Source organism: Boleophthalmus pectinirostris, unplaced genomic scaffold, assembly GCF_026225935.1.
Source record: "Boleophthalmus pectinirostris isolate CB_2022bp ecotype Guang Dong unplaced genomic scaffold, ASM2622593v1 HiC_scaffold_8, whole genome shotgun sequence".
NCBI classification, from domain to species: domain Eukaryota; kingdom Metazoa; phylum Chordata; class Actinopteri; order Gobiiformes; family Gobiidae; genus Boleophthalmus; species Boleophthalmus pectinirostris.
Genome location: NW_026571515.1, coordinates 14792274 through 14803363, shown reverse-complemented (window position 1 = coordinate 14803363; position 11090 = coordinate 14792274). Strand labels below are relative to the sequence as shown.

At 40.1% G+C, this 11090-nt stretch overlaps 1 non-coding gene across 1 annotated transcript; it reads right to left on the bottom strand.

Annotated features, from left to right (window-relative positions):
- Positions 1 to 1762: 1762 nt before the first annotated feature.
- Positions 1763 to 1876, bottom strand: LOC129412476 (U5 spliceosomal RNA). Its single transcript, XR_008633748.1, has one exon. It is a non-coding gene; the product is annotated as a U5 spliceosomal RNA (small nuclear RNA).
- Positions 1877 to 11090: the final 9214 nt, after the last annotated feature.

Genomic DNA, 11090 nt, shown 5'->3' with positions numbered 1-11090 from the left:
GTTTCATAAAAGTGAATAGTACTATTTTCTAACTTTTTATATTTTATAGCCTAAAATATGGTGATTAAAGTTTGTTTTACGTAAAATAACAGACCGTAAGCGTAATCCATAAAATGCAGACACCATATGAGATCCACGCGCCTCTGCTGCCCTCGTGTGGCCGCCTGAGTGAATTGTAGTTATATTAATCATTTTTTATTTTTTTTTTATTTTTTTCCCCTTTTATCTTTATAGTCTGTACATAGTGTTCTTTATTTTCTCATTATCTATCATAGATTGTTATCTGTATGGATCATGTCTGAATGTTTGTGCTTAAATTACTAAATTAAATAAAATTACTAAAATACCGCAACATTTGAATGGCTTTATCCAGGGGAGTGAGTATAAATATTTGTCACTTTGAATTCACGAGCAGTAAAAAAATAAAGGTAAATCTCCACTTCAAACTTAAACCATAATATGTAGACAACACAAGTAACAAAATTAACTACAACAGATTTACGTCTGATGGAATAACTCTATGTCCTATAATATTGTTGCACTGTGTTCCTATGACCTCTTGTAAATAGTTAAGGTTTTACATTTTACTACTATACTATTTTTTGCTACTTATTTAGAATTTATTATCCCCATTTATATTTTTCATTCTTTTTTAAAATTATATTATATCGTGATGTGTGAGCTACTGTGTCCAGATAATTTCCCTCGTGGATCAATACATTTTGTGTAAGTCTAAATCTAACATACCATAATATATTTTTGTGACTTTTTGCAGGAGAGTGAATTTAAATACTCGGTTGTCACTTTGAATTCAGATAAAGGTAAATTTCTACTGCAGGAGTCTCCAACCTTTTTTTTTCAGTGAGCTCCTTCAAAAAACTTATTTCAGCAGTCGCAAAGAAAGAGTAAATGTAAGAGCCACTGCGACCCTTAGATGGGGAACAGTTAGATGCTTATAAACATAAAATATTATCCATTTATCAGTGCACCAACTTAGGCATCAAACTGAAACATACATAATGGGAAATACTCAAATTCTACTCATTATATGCAGAACATTTATTAATTCAGAAATAGCTCCTCTAAACCGTAGGGCAAGGGTGTCAAACTCATTTTGGTCTGGGGACCGTATCCAACCTACTTTGATCCCAAAGGGGCCAGATCAGAAAACTCATGACATATAAACCCCAAAAATAACAATAAGTTCAAATATTTGTGCAGAGAAACGCAAATCTATTACAGAAATCTTTTTTAATTGATGAACCCTTTCTTTTACAAAATATTATATTATTATGAACAAACCTGAAACTTTAAGAAAAATGCAATTTCAACACAATGTTTTAACATGAACTTGTTTTTCAAATAGGAATAAGTCAATTTTTCATGGAAAATTCTGCACTCGGCTCCACTTTTCTCAGGTTGGACATTTTTCTGATGAGGGTGTCACGGTCAACAGTCAAAACGATCGTCCTTTAAGAGCGTTTGGAAAGAGACAAGTCTTCATTTGTGCTGCTCTGGTGGGAGGGGCCACGTACAGAGACGCTGCTGTGATAAACACCACAGAAAATTACCAATATTTTAATAGAAAATATAATTACAATATTTTAGTAAAAAAATCAGCCGAGGGCCAGATTAAAGGTTTTGAAGGGCCGATTCTGCCCCCGGGCCGTATCAGAAGTTCACCTCCACGAGGAATATCACATGTAACTTACTCCTACCGCGCCAGCTTCTTTACACTCATTTTCCTTTAACATGCAAAAGAAGCCCCACTTGCGCAGGGCATCAAAAAATTGGGTAAAACTCTTATTGTTCCTCTCCACGGAAATCTTTAGTAAAAGGCGAAAGATTTATACGATCTGAAGAGAAACAAGAGTGTACTGAAGAGTATGAGCCGAAGTGTGACGGCCCATTCTGAGCCCTACGAGTCTGGGTCACGGTGCGGCCGCCAGTGACGCTACATATACAGAAACATTTCGTGAAATAAAACGCTACAGCAACGTGAGGCTCGTTTAAAACCGATAAAGTCGATAAAAGTGTAACTAATACTCACTTTTGACTTTAAAATTACTTTAAACTTAAAAACACGCAATGCATTTTGGGAATATGGTGCTGGCCACGCCTCCTTTACACGAGACATGGACAGTTTACTTGTGGAAATACACGTAAATAAAGGTTCTCTCTTCGGTCTTAAACCCGTAGAGTCGCACGAAGATAAATGCGGCGTTTACGTTTCAGTCACTGTTTTTCCAAAGCACGAGGAGCTGAGAGGAGCGCGACTTTTAACGACAATTTCTGCTGTTCGATAAAGCTGCATGTCTGCGCATGCGCATTGCCAAATGCTTCCCTCTTCACATAACTTGAGTTTTACTTAATTTAAGGTAACCAGACGTTCCTGTTTACCCGGGACAGTCCCAGTTTTGAGCCCTGTGTCCACTGTCCCAGCAGATTTATCCAAAACCAGGGATTTGTCCCAGTTTTACACAAAAAATGCCCCAGGAGTCCCTATTTTTGACCATTTTGAAACCTGCCAACAATAAACAGAGGCATCAATTATCATTTATGCAGGTAAAATATAGAACAGTTGCTTAAATATGAACAAAACACAAAGAAAACTTGACTATAATTACTCACATTAGTGTCGAGTGCAGAACAATTTAATTATGCACTCGTTTCACAATTTTATTTTTACCAACCCACCCAAACCAGGGATGTCCCGTTTTTTTATTTTGAAAATCTGGTCACCCAAGCTTAATTATTAATATATAAAATATATTGGTGAATTGAAACTATTATTTATTTTTGGCTAATTTAGAATTTAGATGTAATCTGTTGTTCATTTGAACATGTGGCCTGTGCAAAGACGCTGGGGCACGAGCTGAAATAATTAGGCCCATCTGCTCACTTAAATTAAGGACGTAACTTTCAAATGCATGAAAATGGACGTTTTTGAGAAACACACACAGATCTGGAGTGGAACCAGAGTAAATGTTATGGTCCAATATTATTCTAGTATTTAGACAGACGCAAGAGAAAAACCTGTCATGTTGTCTGTTTGACCCACCCAGGGCGTTTGGAGAAGTGCCACACACCGGTCTCCAAATGTTGGAGTAGAATTCCACTCAGTAATAAAACAATCATATAGACTAGTGCATGTTTTGGGTTGATGGGGGAACAAAATGTAAAACTCTGCTTGGGAGACGGTGTTTGTAGCCTAGCAAAATAAGGCTGAGCTCTGATGCAGCAAGTCTGGACACAACGCTTATCAGTTGGACTGTATCTATAAATGTTTATCTGTAATCGTGAGCATGGTGAGGTTCATTTGAGTGGCACTGAACACTGCACTGCGCTCTACATGATCTTGGTGTTCTTATAAACATTTTTTGTCCGTGTACATTCTTATTCCTATAGCGCACTGAAGGGGGAGTAATGTAATTTGGGGTGACTCAGTGTGAAAAACAAAGGTGAAACATATAAAACATATTAATATAGTACATTGTTTTCGATGAATATAGCCTATTCAAAACAAAATTTGGTGATCTAAACAGTTAATACCCCATAGTAGTAAAATACCCCCCAGTGACTGTGGAGCTCTTCGTTTGCATCATAAACCATATAAAGAAGTGGACTGTATAAAGTGTGTGACGTCACCCACGGTGCTCAGCTCCAGTCAAATGAAGCTCATCGAGGCCGGAGTCCTGCACTACGTCAGGTATTCACAAATAGTTGCTGAAACGGGCAAGTTTTAGTGTTCTGGAATTTTACGGGCAGGTAGTGATTACACACTCGGGCAGGTCAGGTGAATCAAATGAACGACGAATGGGAGAAAAATACCTGATGTGCGTCCAGGGTGTCCGTTGCCTGGAAACAAGAGACATTTTCCGGTCTTTTACTGGAACGATGGCAGACCAGGATGAGAGAGACTTTAGTGTTTTTATTAAAACATCAAACCAACAGCGGAGGTGATCAGCTCACTGGCTGCGCTCCTGGTTTAGTTCTGGTTTAAACCTCTTTCAGTCCTGGTCCAGTCCTGGCTCAGTCCTGGTGTAGTCCTGACAATCAGCTCTGCATGTATATATTTATAATCTGCTAATGACACGGCGTAGGTTCAGTCCTAGTTTAGTCCTGGTTTATTCCTGGTCCAGTCCTGGTTTAGTCCTGGTTTAGTCCTGGTTTAGTCCTGGCTTAGTCCTGGTGTAGTCCTGGAATGTTAACGGGTCTGTGCGAGTGCAGATTTAACTTTGATATAATCTCGGGTTAACAGGCGGGTGTGGTCCTGAACTGCGCCAGTGTGGGTCTCCAAAAACTGACCCGTGCAGGACTCGGCCAATTTGAAGCTCAGGTCCATATTAGGAATAGAAATTTATTTACGGACAAAATAGAAAGTGAATTTAAAACCAAAATGACGAGTCTCACAGCATCTGTCATAGAGAGAGGGGCGACAGTTTTTCAATATAAAGTGAACTGGAGCCAGAGTCGATGGAGCCAAAAGCGCGCCCATGCTCACCTCCTATTTGGAACACAGCCGTTAGCAGGTTAGCTCTGTCCATTTATATATATACAGTCTATGAAGTGCACGGAGAACATTTGAATTCGGTGAGTTCACTTTTTTAGTCAGAACAAAATGTCCCGGAGTTTTGGCAGCAGTGACAGATGGAAACAATTATTCTTCACTTCCATGTTTCTTTATATCAAGACACAAACAGGAGGCGGCTCAGACTGCGTTGATATTAGTGCTAATTAAACAAGAGAAACTTTGTCCGAGCCTGTCCCTCTCTCATTATTCCCCTTAACTCCTCTCGGCTTGTCTCATTTGTTGCCATGAGACTCTGGATTTGCAGCTGAGATGACACAAGCACAGAAGTCCTCAGTAGAATTGTCAGTGATTTTTTTAAAATATATATATATATATATATATATTTCCCAGTGACAGCTTGCGTCACTTTGTCAGCCTCCCGTGGCTAAAGTAATGTGGGAACACTGGGGATGCCTGTCAGGACTGTGCCCGCCTGAGAGAGCTCGTCCCCGGGTTGATGGCTCATAATAACGAACGCCCTGACCAGGTGCTGCAAATGAGGCCGGAGGTAGAGTCCGAGCGCAGGAGTGACGGCACCGGACAGGAGTGATCAAATTAGCTCCGAGTCGGGTTTAAAGATGAAATAACTCACGCTGGTGTCCCGATGTCTAGCTAATGTCAAATGTCCTTCAGCTATTTTTAAACGCGGAACTAGAGAGAAACAGGGGGCCGTGTTGGACAGATGGATTAACAATTGATCGTCGATATAAGCCTGGATGGATTTGTGAGTCGTCCACGGTGTCTCCTCTACGTTCTGTTTGAGAAGGGTCTGGAATCGGACCATGGAGTGTGAAAACCCTCAGTCTAAACGTGACACGGTCCAACCACAGAACACATTTGTATCAGAGTGTCTCAAATGAGGAAAATATCTCTTGAAAATTCTAAAAGAGGCACAAGTACAAGGTAAACATCAAATATAACTTACACAACAACAACTGTAATGCTGATATGTTGTTAATTACAAAAACATTAGACATGATGGAAGTGCTTTTTATGTTATAATTCTGTGATTTGATTCTTGAGACAATTATCCAGTCAGAAAGCAGAATGAGCCTCACGTGAGTCTCTCATTTGTGTTGCCAGTTTCAAAGCTGAAATCCAAATCCTCATTTATTTGTATAGCACATTTAACCTTTACAAACTGTTCATTTCTTAAGTCTTCACAGTATGGTTCAGGTTAAATTTGACCCGGTGTGGTATAGGATTTTGACCCCGCGGTGAGGTGACCCCGGGGTCAACATACCATATAGTATTTTAACCCCAGGGTCAGAATTCTATTATGGTATGTTGACCCCCTATGAAAATCTATATTTTATTAATAAAGAACTTGAATTCTATAGAAAAACTTTGAATATTAACACTATCTCTGCAAATTAAAACATATTGACATATTTAAAAGTGTTTTTTGAAGAACTCAGATGCATTTTTTATGTCGATTATAACTTTTGAATGTTTAAAATTACTTTACTTTAACCCTCCTGTTGTCCTCATATTCTGTATACACCCCGTGTCCTCTGGGTCAAAATGACCCGTCTTCACTAAATCCCCAATATAAGCAGTTTAATTGAATTTTAAACACCAAATTTTATTTAGCTTGAAGAAACATTCACCACAAAATGTGTGAATACTTGAGTTTTCCCTTTTCACCTGCATTTCTATAGCTTTAGAAACAAAAGAAATGTGCAAAAAGGAATTTTGAATGCGTTTTTATTCATCCCAATGAATAAGATTCTTCAGGGGGGTTTTTTTGTTAGTTTTTTTTTGCCAGTGAACAATGTAAGAAAATATACAATCCAAAAAAAAGAATAACTCATTCATCTAATTAGCACATGTAGAGCAGTACGCAAATGCACAGCTCTTGCAGATATATTTCTTACACCTACAACACACAGTATGTGTTTTACAGTCCTTCTTTGGCAGGCAGAACTGACATCTCTTCCTCTTACTTGCCCCAGCTGGGGCAGCGGCTGTGGCAGCTGGATCCTCAGGTTGATCAGGAGCTCCTGCACTCTGTATAGCTTTGACAACTGCTGCAGAGGCTTCTGTGCAGGGGACATGCTTCCTTCTTTCAATGAGTGGAGTTACAAATGCCTTTCCTAGCTGCTCCAGGAACACCCTCCTCTTGTTCTGCTCATGAGGCATCCAGGTTGGGTTGATCTCTCTCCAAATCACAAAGGCATTGTAGGAGGAATCATCAATGATGTTGTGGAAGATGACCAGGGGCCAGTGGGCAGTCATCCTTCTGCAGCTGTATGTTCCAGTCACCTTATTCAGGTTGTACACACCTCCTTTGTTACAGTTGTAGTCTAGGATGATGGATGGCTTCCTGTCCTTGTGATCATAGTGCTATGCCAGTGTCTGTGTGCAGTGTGCTCAGAAGTACTACATTCTTATTTTTCTTTGGGATGTAGGAAACTAGGGTGGTGGTGAGCGTGAAGGCAAATGTTGCAAGCAGTGCAGGTGGGAGCTCAGGTTTGTTCTTTCAAACTGTGCCAACCATGGTGATCTTCCTCTTCAGGAGCTGCTGTCATAAGAGCTGAAGAAATTGTCACATTGTGACCCCTCAGTCCCTCTGTCACATCAAGCACAACTTGCATCCACTGGTTCCTCTCTGGGCCTCCTCTGGTCTGAATCAGAGTTGTCTTGCTGGGTATCTGGAAAAATCAGCTCTAGAGCCTTTTGGACATCATGGATTCAGCACAAAGAGAATTTGGGGTAATGTCATCTGCAGCACCTTTATAACTTCTGGAAAATCCACAGATCAAAGGCACTGTCCACTAGGGCGGCAGTAGTTCAGTTGGTAGAGCATTCGCCCACTGGTTGGTGGTTCGAATCCAGCTCTCGACATAAACATCATAGGTTAAGCGGTCAGACCCACTGACCCACAGGTTGGCTGATGTGATTCCAGCTCCCACAGATGAATGCTGTCATTGTGTCCTTGGGCAAGACACTTAACCCACCTTGCCCACAGTGTCTGTGTGCACTGGTGTGTGAATGTGTGAGTGGTTCCTTGTTGTAAAGCGTTTTGAGTGCCATGAAGGTGGAAAAGCAATGTAGAAAAATGTGACCATTTACCAAGGCCACCTGTCTTGTCTTGTTTACATCTGCTACTGATTGATCTGAGACAGAACTAAAACCCTAACCCTCACATTCTGTGGTGTGTAGATAACTCTGTGACTGTGATTTTAACTGAATTTCACTGTTGGGTCATTTTGACCCGAAGACGACCTTTGTACATTTTTTTGTACAGCATACATGATAATGTGAATAAAGGCAACAATTCACTTTTCCTAAAGTTTGGGTCAATCTAGGAAAAGTCATAAAATTTCAAGTTCAAAAATTATCGTTAAGATGATTTTTTGTTAGTTTTTTAACGTGGTAGCGGGTCATTTTGACCCGAGGACAACAGGAGGGTTAAAGTACTTTACTGAAAATGAGATAAGTAGTTATTAATGAGTTAGGTAATCAAAGTGATGTATAATGATTTGGAATCTTGTTAAAATAGACAGGGCTGATCTATTGAGTAGTTAAATAGTGGGAAACCTATGACTGTAGTAATCTGACCCCCCAGTATGTTTATTATAGTTCTGATGATGTAAAGTAAGAAGTAATGTTAGCTGAATATTGACAATGATCAATTATATATAAAGGAGATCAAAATCCTATGACTATAATAATCTGATATAACACAACATTACTAAATTCAAGGTCATTATTCTTACAAACTTTTGCCTAAATTGACATTATGATTAAGGATTATTGGAACATAGCAAACTAAAAACTGTAACAATGTAAAATACAATATAAAAAGTGACATGTATATACAATTTTAACATAACATTTACACAAAATACCAAGTCGTTATCCATCAAAACATTCCTTAAAAGGAAGTGAATATGTAGCAATATATAATAAAAGTAAATTACATGAGAAATAATGATCAGATAAGTAACCACAAAAGAAAAAAGTAAGGAGAGTCAAAATCCATTTTTTTGCATGTATGAGACAACTGCGGTGTCCTAAGTGAAAACAAACTTAGAAGAAAAGATCTCTCTCCCACTTGACTGACTTCTTTTCCTTATGTGCTCCATATACAGGATGATCACTCCTTTCACTGTTTTGAGATTCCCCTTTGCTTCAGATGTCTAATTCTGGGAACCTGGGGCCTGGGGGAATCTCAAAACAGTGAACTCTTGAACTCTGTCAACACTGTCCCATAAAAAAATACACACAAACATGTTCTGTACAGTTTCAAGATTCCCTCAAACTTCCATTTTCCTTCATTTGACTTGCACTGATAGAACTAAAATCCATCTTAGACCTGAACCAACCTCAGTGTCCAAAAATTTGTAGCACCTGTACAAAACTATAATATTTCAAAATATTTAAATTTTTGTGCATTTTGGCAAAATTTTGGAAAAAAATTTCAGGAGTCTTTAATGTCAAAACGGGTCAAATTTGACCCGACTAGTATGTAAGGGTTAAAACAACCAAAGCTTACCAAAGTGCTGAACAACATTTACAGTGAAATAAAATATACAATCAGCAAATCAAGCAGAATTATAAGCATAAAAACAATAATAACAACAGCAAGGTGTCGAGGTGTCTCTTCTTAACTCTGGGCAAATGCCAAGGAGAAAATATGCATTTGTAGTGCTCCAGTGACTTTGCAGTTCTAATGTGCAAAGGCAAAGTGTTTCACAGTTGTGGACCGACCACAGAGAAGGACCTGTCTCCTCTGGTCCTCAGTCTGGTTCTGGGGACAGCAGGAGGTGCAGGTCTGCAGAGCACAGACCTCAAATAAACTGGAAGGTACCATAAAAACTTCAACAATCAACAATTCAACAAACATAAAAAAAAATAAAATGGATTTGAAAATGTACAGGGAGCCAGTGCAAGGATTTAAGAATAGGAGTGATGTGGTCCCTAAACCTAAAATGCCTCTCTCTAATCTGAATGGTCACATCTAAACCAGCATCCATCCCATCTGGAGGTTCTGAGCTTCCACATGAGGCCTGTCCATGTAGAACAGAGGTGTCAAACTCGTGAGCCAAACTCAATATTTAAATGGAAAATTTCAACAACATCTGCATGTTTTCTCTTCTTTCGAGATATGTAATATTAAACCTTTTCTTATTAAAATAAATGTTTCATAATAGTTTTGCTTAAACGCTGAATCCAGAACAATCATCATATTAAAAAAAACAATAACACAATTTAAAATAAATAATGTCTCTATAGTCTATCTGTAGCTGGTGGGGCAACTGTAATACGTATTTGATATGATCTCACGGGCCAAATATAATTATATCATGGGCCAAATTTGGCCCCCAGGCCTGAGTTTAACATGTCTGATATAGAAAAACCAACCTACCCCCAGTTGGTGCTAGTTGAGATAGTCTTGGTCAGGACAACTACAGCTGGAGGAATGTTTCTTCTCTGCGTGTTTTGGGTTGACCTGGGAAAACAGAGTGACCAGAGGAAAAGAGCTACTTAACCACAGAGGAGATGATCATCAGCCTGGGATCATTCTGCAGGTCAGGAGGACTATAAGCACTTGAGAGCACCCACCAAACACACGAGCACCCACCAAACACACGAGGACTCACCAAACACACGAGCACTCACCAAACACACGAGGACTCACCAAACACACGAGGACTCACCAAACACACGAGCACTCACCAAACACACGAGCACCACCAAACACACGAGCACCCACCAAACACACGAGCACCCACCAAACACACGAGCACTCACCAAACACACGAGGACTCACCAAACACACGAGGACTCACCAAACACACGAGCACTCACCAAACACACGAGCACCCACCAAACACACGAGCACCCACCAAACACACGAGCACCCACCAAACACACGAGCACTCACCAAACACACGAGCACTCACCAAACACACGAGCACTCACCAAACACACGAGCACCCACCAAACACACGAGCACCCACCAAACACACGAGCACTCACCAAACACACGAGGAACCTAAACTCCACAGAGACCAGACTCACTGAGGAAGTTCTAACAGTTTGTGTCTGTGTCACTGAACTAAGTAGAATTTAATAAACTGCCTCCTGCACTTCAGGACACACAGTCACTCGGAGAAGACTTTCACTGTAAGGGTGAAGAGGAAGAGAGAGAAGACAAGAGGAGAGGAAAAAGGCTAGAAAGGAGAGAGGGAGGTGATAGAAGGTGTGTGAGAGACAATATAAGAAGAGAGAGAGGGAGGAGGGAGAGTGATAGAGAAATAGAGAGAGAGAGAAGAGGAGAGGAAAGAGAGATAGTAGGGTAGAGAGGAGAGAAAAAGGCTGGCGAGAAGAGAGAGAGACAGAAAAAAGAGGAAAGAGAGAAAGAAGGAGAGAGCAGGAGAAGGCAGAGAGATAGAGGAGTAGAGAGTGAAGGAGAGAGAGAATAGGAGAGAGAAGAGAGGGAGGGAGGGAGGGAGGGAGGGAGGGAGGGGAGAGAGAATGAAGAAGAGAGAGGGAAGAGAGAGATAGA